Source organism: Urocitellus parryii, chromosome 13 (assembly GCF_045843805.1).
Source record: "Urocitellus parryii isolate mUroPar1 chromosome 13, mUroPar1.hap1, whole genome shotgun sequence".
Taxonomy (NCBI): Eukaryota; Metazoa; Chordata; class Mammalia; order Rodentia; family Sciuridae; genus Urocitellus; species Urocitellus parryii.
In genome coordinates, this window is record NC_135543.1 from 36,230,421 (window position 1) to 36,242,113 (window position 11,693).

Genomic DNA, 11,693 nt, shown 5'->3' on the forward strand with positions numbered 1-11,693 from the left:
TTACTGACACTATTATCAGTCTGATATCATGGGTGCTATAGTTTTACAAGATGATACCACGGGAAATAACTAGGTAAATGGTACATAGAATCTTTCTGATTATTCCTCATAACTGCATGTGGATCTATAATTATCTCATAACAAAATGTTTTATTAAAACAAAACTTTCACTTACTGTTCTAAGGATCATCACCCAAATGTGAACACTTCAGATCTCCATTTCAACCCCTTATTAGTTCTACTTTGTGCTGGACTAAGTGAAGACACACAGATATAAATGCAAAGTATTATCCCTACCACTGAACATCACACACTCAAACAGAGTGACAAACACAGGCATAAATCAACAGTGACAGTCTTCATAAAGGAGATAGGATGTGATCAAACATTTGCACAAGAGGCAGCACTTCTGCAAGTGGAGGTGGAAAGGGGAACATCTTGGAAAGAGAAGAAATCATTGAAGTCACAGAGCTAGAAATAAATACAGTGCCTATGGAGAAAGTGATGTGTGTGTTGTGAAATAAACAGAAGGATTAGCAGTTTGGAGTTAATTAGGGAGGGCCCCTAAAAACCAGAGACAGGAGTTCAAATGTCACTCAGAGAAGCCTTCCTCATGAACCCAGTCAACAAAGCAGTAGCTCCCTTACCCTCTCTTTCACACCATCCAGCCCCTCTAAAATCCTTTACTTTATAGCACTCATCACAGGCTGTAATTATTAGATAATGAATTCATCTGCATGTTTACTTGTTTAAAGATGCTGGCTTGCCCCCCAGTTATCTTGAGCCTCTAGCATAGGTCAGGCATACATTAATCACTCAATAAATAGTAACTGAATAAATGAACAAACAGTAATTATTTGCTTCTGGTTCTTTTATCTATGTAGCTACCTTACTTACCTTACTTCTTCCTCTATTTTCTTTCATTCTTTTGCATTTGTCCTTCATTGACCTATTGCCTCTTTCACCTGATATTTCCCCTCTCCCCGCTCTTTCACCTGTCCTTATCTTAACTCATCATAAAAATAAAACTCAATATATATTAAAACAGTGGTACACAACTGCAACATTGCAACATTTCCCAGTCTCAATCTATGAGGAACTGTATCCAAGAAATTTGTTACTGAAAACAAAGTACAAATGTTGTTATGTTGTTACTTGAAAATAAGAATATGCACTACACAAACAAATTAAGAGCTGAAAAAGGATTGTCCCTGTTGTGGCTATACTTGCCAAAGTATGAAAACCTCTCAGACTGGATGATTCTACTTGGTCTCAGGAAGCCAAAGAAAAGACACTGATGTGGTGGAGAATGCCTGCAGTCCCAGAGGACAGGGATACACAGGAGGATCACTTATGCACAAAAATTGAGACTAGCTTTTATAACACAACAAGATCCTGTCTCATAAAATGAAATAGAAAACCAGAACAGTACTCCTCCAGGCCACCAAAGTTATGAAAAACAAGGAAAGCTTAAAAAAGGAAAAAAGAAACGCTACAGACCAAAGAGGCATGACATTTAAATACAATGTAGTACCCTGGACTGCACCATGGAACAAAAGGAAGATATTAGTAGAAAAATTGGTGAAATCCAAATAAAGTCCAGAATTCAGTTTTTTTTAAATCCTACATAAGACATTAATATATGATTAAAATTTGAATTTATTAATATTATGTTATTAAAGAGAGAGCTAGATTATATACCAGGAGCAAAATCCAGCTCATTTCAACTGAGGTCCCCTGAGCTCACCTGATGCAATGTGAGTACTTGGGACTAACAACCAGTTTTAACTATCCTAGTAGCTTGTACACTTACTCAGCAAACATTTACTGAGTGCCTACTATTTATCAGACACTATAAAGTCTGTAAAGATACAGGGCTAGATAAGGGAGGGGAAAAAATTTAAACAACACTGAGAAAAATCAAGCATTTAACAAGTATTTGCATAAATGGTGAGTACTCCCCAAATTTTTTACAGCCATTCATTAAATCCAGTAATCCCTAGTATTCTAAATAAGGCTTCTTAAGATTCAAAGTACACACAAATAACCTAGAATCTTATTAAAGCAGAAATTAATTCAGTTGATGGAATCTGGGGCCTGAGATTCTGCATTTCTTCTAGACTCTCATATGACTGTAATGTTGCTGGTCCATGAACCACACATGCAATAAAAAGGCTCTGAAGTACCACGGTTTTAACATCCTCAAACTATCATGCAAAACACAAACTCCAAAAACGCAAAAACATTGTCTCTCATTTGCCACAGTATTCCCAGGACTTAAAACTGTGCCCAGTATATTCAAGATTTAAAACTAAGCAGCTGGCACTCAAATATTTACTGAATACATAAATGGATGTATGATCTAAACTGCTGTTCAACTTAGCCACTTACCCATTTGGCTATTAAACACTTGAAATATGGCTAATGACTAAGGAGCTAAATTTTTCTTTAATTTTAACTTAAATAACCACAAGTCACATGTAGTTATTTTAATTAAGACTATCATAATGGAAAGTCTAGGTCTATGTGACGAATGTGACACAAAGAGCACTGAACTAATAAAAGTCTGAGTTTCAATCCCAACTCTGCCGATTAGCCTGTGACCTGGAAAGTTTAACTTCTTGAGGCCTCAACTTTTTCATCTGTGAAATGAGGTCAAGATCTCCTAAGTCTCAAGGTTCCTGACAAGAATTATCACAAAGTAATGTATTAAACATAAGGTATGATAAAGGTGAACATTTTCTGCCCTCCATAAACAGTTCACCATCACAAAAAGACCACTTTACCCACACTTGCCAGAAAATGCCAAGCGAGTTTGGTTGATGGACTAACATCGCGGCTTTGAGAAAGAGGCCAAGGTCATAAAATGGGTGGTAGGGGTCGCTTAGTAAGATTGATGTAAGATTGGCAATGACAATGCAAATCATCACAATTCCTGGCAAATCTTTAAACAGGCATTGTATTGATTATGGGTGAGTAAATGACATTTCATTCATTCATTCTTCCAGGAAGGGCTCCCACATTACCTAAAGCCCGCTACTTCCCAAGCACAAACATTTGCTCATTCGGAGCCAGGTCCTCTCGGCCCACAGCCGGCCGGGAAGCCCCCGCCTCCAGTTACCGGCGCGTCTTCCCCTCCCCCGTCGCGCCGGCCCCGGCGAGGGTCAGGCTGGTACCACGGCTCCAAATACCCCACGACCGAACCCAGAAGCCATATTTAGCTATATTCTTGTCAATAAAACAAACTTCCGTCTCCTAAAGAAAAACGGTTCTAACTCAATGTCAAACTAGGACGGAAACTCGCTGCTCGCCGCAGCTGCCAACCAGAGACGCCGCGTGTCCCCCGGCCCTGGAGTCCCCGACCAGGACCCCGCAGCGAGCGCACCCGCGCCCCGGCCCTCAGTAGCACCGGCCACAAAGGGACAGGGGGACGCGGACGGGCCTCCTTCTCCTCCTCCTCTGGCCCCGCGCTAGCGGCTGCGGCTCCAGGGCTGCCCCGGCGCGAGCGGACACTCACCTCGCTCTGCGCGCGGCGGCGGCAGGCGCTCCTCCGGGCCGGCCAGGGCGGTCGCGGCGCGGTCCCGCGGGCCGCAGCGCGGGCGCTACTCTGGGGCCGCCGTCCGCCGCGCCGCCTCCTCGGCCACTGCCGCCGGCTCCCCCGGCGGGCGGGCGGGCCTGGCGCGAGCCCCGCCTCCGCCGCGCCCGCCCCCGCCTCCGCGGCGGGCCTCCTGGGCTCGTCGGGCTAGTCGGGGCCGCCCTGCATGCCGCGGTCGCTGCCGCTCGCTCTGGGCCCCCTCAGCGCCGCCGGCCGGGGCCGCAGGGCCGCCCGCAGGCCGCTCGGGCGCGGTCTCCACAGCGCGCGGCGTGCTCCGCGGCGGCGGCGGCCCGTGCGGCTGCGCGGGGGAGGCGGGGGCGCCGCGCGCTCACCCGGATGCGCCGGCCCCCTCCTGTGCAGCGAGCCCACCTCGCGGCGGCCGCGCTTCTCTCCGGGGCCGGGAGGTTCCGGCCTCTCCACTTGGCCGCCTTTTCTGGCCCGACCCGCCGGGAGGTGCCGGACCGCGGCGCCGGCGTCCGGGTCACCGGGAGGGAAGCTCCCCCTGCGATGGGTTCAGTGGTGCTGTCTGGGCCGAGGGATTCTGCCCCCCGATCCTGTGTAGGGACAAAGAGGCTGCGGCAGCGAGTAAAATAAACCCAGGCCGCTTCACGTCGAGCCCGTCACGGGCGGGAGAAAATGGAGGAGCCCTCACCGCGCGGAGGAGGCCCTCGGATCGACCCCGGGCCTTGCCGCAGGCCACCCCTGACTCGGGCGGAGCCACCTGTAGTGTCCGGGGAGGTCTGAAGCTGGAGAACTGTCGGTGGTGCCTCGTCAGACCAGGCGGAACCGGGCGACTGGGCTGCCGTGGTCCAGGAACGGAGCGGGCAGTGAGAGGAGAGGCCACCGACCCGCACGGCCGGAAGAGGCAGCCCGGCCCCGAGGGACCAAAAGAATGCCTGGGGGGTGAGGGGTGCACGATTGGGACCGTTTAGGGGTCTGGCTCCTGCGCAGTATCCTACAAGTGTCTTTCCACTACGCCCCCTTGGGAAGCACTGCTTAGTACTCCTTCTCAATACCCAGCCGCTCCCTACCCTGAAGACGGTAGACCCAACCCTGATCCTCTGTCACACTAGGATAACCAACCGTCTTTTTACCAAGTAGTCATCCAGAGGTTTGTGTCTTACTGCTTGCCAACCAACAGCCGGAATGATAAAGAGACTGTACCATTGAAATAGCCCCATCTTAAACTTTTAAGTACGTATTGTTATATAGGCTGGGGGCGTAGCCCAGTAGTAGAGCACGTGCCTACCATGTGCAAGGCCTTGGGTTTGAGTCCCAGTACCACAAAAAAATATTCAGGGGTGTGTGTGTGTGTGTGTGTATGTGTGTTTTGACATAACCAAAAGGTTGCAAGCAAAAAAAAACAATTTACCAAAAAAAAGTTTACTATCCTGCATTTGCAATTATCCACATCTTCCAAGTACTGTATTCAAAAATAAAAGTTTAAAACAGACTATTTTTAAAATACTTATATAATATTTTGGAAGAAAGTCAGTGATTAGCCCTTTAATGTTCCACAAGAGGAAACATCACTTTGAAATAAAGATGTAGTCTTTTTAAAATACTGTGTCCATATTTTGTGAGCAAATATTCACAAATCACATCTGATAAAGGATTTGTATGCAAAAAATATACAAAGAAATATTACAACAACTTAATAAGGCTAATAATCCAATTAAAAGTGGGCGAAAGAACCCACATTTAACCAAAGATTTAAATGATCAACTATTAGTATTCAACATTATTAACCACTTAGGGAAATGCAAATTAGAACGGAATTTCTCAATGGGAAATTTCTCAACGGGAAAGCTCTTCACCCCTATCAAAATAGCTAAAATTAATAAGCAAAAAAAAAAATTTGCCAGGAAGTAGAGAAATCAGGACCTTCACAACCATTACTTAAGATAATATAAAACAATGCACCACTTTGGAATAAAGTTTTTCAGGTTCTTAAAAAGTTACATATAAAACTAACATATGACCCAACAACTTCACTCCTAGATACATACTCAAGAGAACTGAAAATATGTTTAAATGATGTATGCTTAAATATTTATAACAACATTGTTTGTAATCATCAAAAAGTGAAAACAATCCAAATGTCCAAAAACTCCTGAATAGATAAACTACATGTGCTGTATCCTTATTTGATAAAAGAAACAGAGTACCTATAAAAGATACAACATAGAGGAAACTCAAGATTAACTAAGTGGAAGAAGCCATTTTGCAAGAACACATATAACATGATTCTGTTTATTTGAGATGTCTAGAAAAAGTAAATCCATACTGAGAGTTGATTGGTGGTCACCTAGGGCTGAGGGCAGAAATAAGGAATGACTGCAAAGAGTACAAGAGATAGTTTTGCAGTGATAGACATGTTCTAAAATTGGATTGTAGAAAATTTAAGGCCAGCCTGGGCAACTTAGCAAGACCCTATCTCAAAATAATATAAAGGGCTATGGATGAAGCTCAGTAATAGAATATTCCTGGATTCAATCCCCAGTACTTAAATAAATAAATGGGTTGTGGTAATGGTTGTGCAACTCTGTAAATTTACCAAAAACGGAAACAAGTGAACGTTGTGATATGTAAAATTACTTTAAATAAAAAAAAAATTTTGAAGATTTCTGTGTTCCCTTAAGTGATAGTACCTTTTTGGTTTGATTTCAAAAATCCTTTGCAATTAAAAATGTAAAATGCAAGTAGAAAATTGGCTGTAATTTGCATTGTACAATGTAATGAAATGTACTTTTTTTGCAACTGGTTGTATAGCCAAACACATTTAACCTTCAATGTCCACATTCTACTTACTCCTATTCATTCAAAACTCTTTCTTCACTTAATCCACTATAAGAATAAGAAATGAGGTAGAAAAGGATAAACATGTTTGAAAGCAAGAAGGAACTGAGTATCTGTGGTGATGGACAAAGTTGTGACTTATGCAGTCAAGGGGGAGAAATAAAGAATGTCCACGTGCTTCTGCCTTTTTCAATGCTTTATTCACTCAAATCACTCAATACAATTCCACTCTATAGGTTCTTAATCGAGAAAATGACAATCCTTAATGTCGGGCACTGCAATAGACATAATGAATTCAAAGTAAACAATTCTAAGTACTGTTAACACACTTAATCATGACAGACTCATTACATACATTCCCTCTGCACGCTAAGCTCAAGTGCTAAATCTAGAGTCTAAAGTCTTAGGCCTTAAGTCCAGCAGATGCACACTCACTCAGACCACAGTGATCAAATCAGGAACCTATGGAGGCTTCTCCTCTGGTAGAGCTTAATAATGTTGAGGAGAGGGTCCTAAGGGGAAGTTGCAGTTCTCACCAGGGTCAAGATGTGGCTGTAGAGTTTGAGAGCGATGAGAATGATGCAGAGGATCAGACAGATGATAAGAGGTGGGGTGTCAGTCCAGGTCCTCATCAGGCTCTCTGGCATGTGGGCTTCAGTGTTGGCTGGCTGGATATTCATTTGCTCCATCATTTATGTTAAATTTTGGGGCTTCTGCTCACCCTTTCAATCCCTACCAGCCATTACCAGATTTCTCAGTGATGTCTTTCATTCTAGGGTCAGGATATCTTGTCTGGTGGTTTCCGCCCTGATCTCTCACCTCTGACTTTATCAGGGCAAAGGCAAATGACAGTTACTTCACTCTGAGTTTTATCTGGGTTGTGGAAAGTGACTTATTTTATCAGGTTATGCCTGATGACAATATTGGAGGGCTCCATAGGCTTGCCTGGTGGGGATTACAATTTTATTTTAAGATGGAGTTACTTAGGCTAAAGCCCTTCTTAGCGTAAGGCCATCATTGCGGTATCTCCCATCAGGGTCCAGCTCTCCAACGAAGAGTGGAAAAAAGGGCACAGATCAGAGAGTCCAAAGTAAGGACACTGACATAATCTTTCCAGTGTTATTCTCATTTCCCTTAGTCTCAGATCCCCAGGAGTCTGGTTTCCTCCAAGCATGCAGATGTGTGCCTCAAGGGGAGAACTGCCTTTGGGCTAGATAATAATATAATTCAGAATTTTTAACATAATTGTATGTATTTTAAAAGGATTTTTTTGACTTCTATGATTTTACCATCTGGTGCCTAGAAGATTGATTAATGCAGACACATTGAAATTGAACATCCCATATGAAGTAGTCTATCTGCCCTGCATTCCTTCATCATAGCTCCCCATCCCAGGAAGCACACCAGAGGCTGCTGCTCCTTTGAAGGAATCAGTAACTCAGTGCATCATTTCTAGAATGCCTTCATTTAAATAGTTGTTATTTGAATGATGCTGATATTCTTTTGACTTGTGAATAAAGCCAAGTTTGTTCCCAGCTAGCTAGAAAGCAAATGAATGGTTTCTAGGATAGATTGGTTTTTGTGGGAAGATGTGGGAGATGGCCTGAAGCAAAATAAACTGCCTGTGAGTGATTGACCTGTGGTAAGAGGAGAGGAAAAGGCAGAAGAGGTTGGTTATACAGAATGTTGTGTCAAGCACCCAAAGGGTAGGGAAGAGCAAAGAGGGTGATGAATGAAAGAGGAACAGGCAAAGAGGAGCCCATACAGGACTCAATATTTTGCTTTTCCAAGCAAAGAGCTGGCAGCCCTACCTTGTGGCTACAGCCTGAGAAATGAATGTGGGTGCCCTTCATTCTCTCATAGCTCCCCTGCCTATTGCACATCATCACTGTCAAGACAGCTGCACTGCTCTGAGGTCCAGGAATCAAAGGGTGTGAATTGGGTTGAGGCAGGAAGCTGTTCATCCTTTGGGTGGTGATCATGTGTAAGGTCAGGTGGTGAGTCAGCAGTCCTGGGCAGAAGAAGGTGAAATCACAGTCAGGATCCCACCAAAGCCTTGGATCTGATGATCAGATCAGGTAATTATGACTAACACTAACAGTTATACTGTACTAGATGGCTAAATATAAAAGTCCCAAATCCTGGTCCCTTAAAACTGTGTAAATTCTGCTGGGCATGGCAGCGCATACCTGTAATCCCAGCAGCTCAGAAGGCTGAGGCAGGAGGATTTGTGAGCTCAAAGCCAGCCAGGGCAAAATCGAGCAGGCAACTCACTGAGACCCTGTCTCTCAATAAAATACAAAATGGAGCTGGGGATGTGGCTCAGTGGTTGAGTGTCCCTGAGTTCAATCCCTAGTGCCCCCCCCCCAAAAAAAAAAAAACTATGCAAGTTGCTTTCTATCTCACACTCCATGTCCCTTGAGGATCAGTAGGGGCTCTGCACATCACTGTGAGCCCATGTTAAAGGACAATCAATAGCAACACACAGCTCCTCAGTGGAGAAGACAGTGCAGGTAACAGCTTACATGGAGTCTCTACACTTCGTCCCCAATATCTCTTTCATGCTTGTATTTCCATGGTCACATCAAATCACATGATCAGGGAAACAGACTCAATCCCAGTGTGTACCCTAAATGCAGAGGGAAGGAAATATGTGGATCACAACATTAGCGACTACCAAACATATCAAACATCAAAGTCAGGGTAATTTTTTAAAACTTTATTTTGAAATAATTATAGATTCATAGGATGTTTTAAAAACTGAACAGAGAGATCCTTTATACCCTTCACTCAGTTTTCTCCAGTGATTACATCTTATGTAACCAGTAGTATAGTATCAAAACCAGGAAACTGATATTAATACAACATGTGCATATAGCTCCCAGCCATTTTTAGCACATGTGTAGGTTTCTGTAACTACCTCAAGAATCAAGATACAGAACTATTCCATCACCACAAAGATCTCCCTCATTCTGTCCTTTTATACATAGTCACACCCACTCCTTCCCTAGCCCCCATCTCTCTAAACCCTGGCAACCACTAATCTGTTCTCCATCTTTATAATTTTGTCATTCTGAGAATGTTATATAAATGGAATCATATAGTATGTGACCTTTCAAGGTCGACTTTTTATTCAACATATTATCCTTGCAAACACAGGGGTCATGTTTGTACTGTCTGCTCTATTGACTGACAGGATGGAAGTCCTGGCTCCAACTTGGTCTTCTCTGACACCACCCAGCAATGCAGTCAGGGCCCTGAAGGATACTTGGTGAAGGTGGAGGTGAAGGTCGGAGTCCAGGTTTTCTATTTAGCCATTGCTGACTAGGGTAAGGGTGAGGCAGTGTTTTTTTTTTTTTTTTTTTTTTTTTTTTTTTTTTTTTTTTTTTTTTTGTGTGTGTGTGTGTGTGTGTGTGTGTTTCCTGCAGTGTTTGGCTGGAATAGAGCAAGTTATTGTCCAAAAGTTTTTGTCTAGTGACATTACCCTTCTCTTGGTCTTTTGCCTAGAGAAACCAAGGCACTTTTTTATTTGGATTTTTTTTTTAAAATCTTATCCTATGATAGTCTGGGGTTGCCTACTTCTCTAGCATTTAGTCCAGGATGTATGAAGCTAGAAAAAAAACCAGGAAAACTCTTTGCCTTGTCATTCCTCAGGTCCCAAGATTCTTAATCAATTATCTTCCTCTCTCCATGCACCTAAATCTCCTTCTGTTTGTTTATATACAGTGCACGGGCTTTGACCTGTCCTCAGAGGACATGTACTCCACCCTCTATTTTACCTTGGTCTGCAATAAAAGTGGAGAATAAACTTTTGAAACCTACATTAGAGCAGATAGCAAATTATTCCTATAAAAATGTCCCTCCTGGTTTCTTGTGTTACATTTGGCTTTCTTGAGTTAGAAAGAAAAAGAAAGATTCACTGCTGGTCTACTAGGAGTTCCAAATGTACACTTTGGACATCCATATAGGTTGTAATGTTTATTATAGTGAGAAAAATGCTAGCAACTGCTAGCTAGATCACAGACCCAGTTGGAGTCTGCAGTCAGCAAGTATGGAGGAATGGAAAAGTGGAGACAACCAGTGAGAAGAAGCACAGCAGGCCAATAGATCAGTACTTGCATTGGTACAGGCAGAAAACACTGTAAATCTTCTAGAAACGTGGTCAATGAGAATAAAGAAGGTAGTGGACAAAAAGAAATCCAAGAAACTAATATTTTGGAAAGTCAGACAAGTCATCAATATGAATTCTCTTAATTTTAAGGAAAACAGGAGCCAAGATAGAAGGAAAACCTGTCTGGTATAAAAAGCATCAAGGAAAAGGGAAGCAAGTCTTAAGAAGCCATAGATTTGGTTTGGGGTTTTTTGTGTGAGGGTGGAATTTTTGTTTTGTTTTGTTTTGTTTCTGTGCTGAGGGTTAACCAACTCAAATAGGGTTGCACAATTTAACCAGAGGGGACCAAAGCCACATAATGTCACTAGCTCATTAATCTATCCTTGCCAAATGGATATTGTGAGGAAGATGATTGGGACAGCAACACAAAAAAATTCCTGAAGTGAGAGTGACCAGACTTGCTGTGGATCCCAATTCATTCAACTATTTTAATAAGTGAAAAACCTACTTTGCTCACAATGCCCTTCAACTTTCCACAGCTAGGTACATTGTGCTCCTCAAAGCGTTACCTACTCCACAGACAAAATGAGTGAAATTCAAACTGGCTGAGATTGTTTTCAGAGTTGGAAAAGTCGGGGATCCAGTGACAGGAAAACTGGGTGCAGAAACAACTCACCTGGAGAGTCTGTTCAGTTTGTAAACCACTCACCTAACCAAAAATCTGGAAGAACTTAGTATCTCATCAACACAGTGGAGGAGGAGCAGAAAATGGAGCCAAAGGGAAAGATTTACACATTTGCTTTATGGAAAAAGAAAATTTTCTGTCTCATCATAAACTATGTCCAATTTCTCTGTGGTATTTATGAAATAGCTAAAAGTAAATGGAGTAAAGGGCTTATTATAATTTTTCATGAAGGTTTGTGGTTCTATTTTTTCACATTTTCTTTTAAATAACATACTTTCATATTGCACTTAGTATGCCTAACAATATTGCACTTAGTATACCGAGCAATCTGCTGCTGCATTATTTTGTTTCAGAAGGTATATTTTTTCAGAAGGTTTGTTTTTTCCTCATTCAAAAGAATGTTGAATTTATCTGAGAATTTTATTTTGGGAGAAGAAAACCTCTTATATAAACATGTAAGTCCACATTAAATGAGTATTTTTGATGGTCTACATTCAAAATAA

General features: G+C 42.6%; 1 protein-coding gene and 1 pseudogene across 1 annotated transcript in view; one reads left to right on the forward strand and one right to left on the reverse strand.

Annotated features, from left to right (window-relative positions):
• Galnt1 (polypeptide N-acetylgalactosaminyltransferase 1) overlaps positions 1 to 3,584 on the reverse strand; it is a 121,992-nt gene extending 118,408 nt beyond the window's left edge. Inside the window, exon 1 of the mRNA XM_026400030.2 lies at positions 3,518 to 3,584. The gene's annotated coding sequence lies outside the window, so the exon portion shown is untranslated. The remainder of the gene's footprint in view (positions 1 to 3,517) is intronic.
• Positions 3,585 to 10,863: 7,279 nt separating this feature from the next.
• On the forward strand, positions 10,864 to 11,340 carry LOC113190645 (small ribosomal subunit protein uS17m pseudogene; annotated as a pseudogene).
• Positions 11,341 to 11,693: the final 353 nt, after the last annotated feature.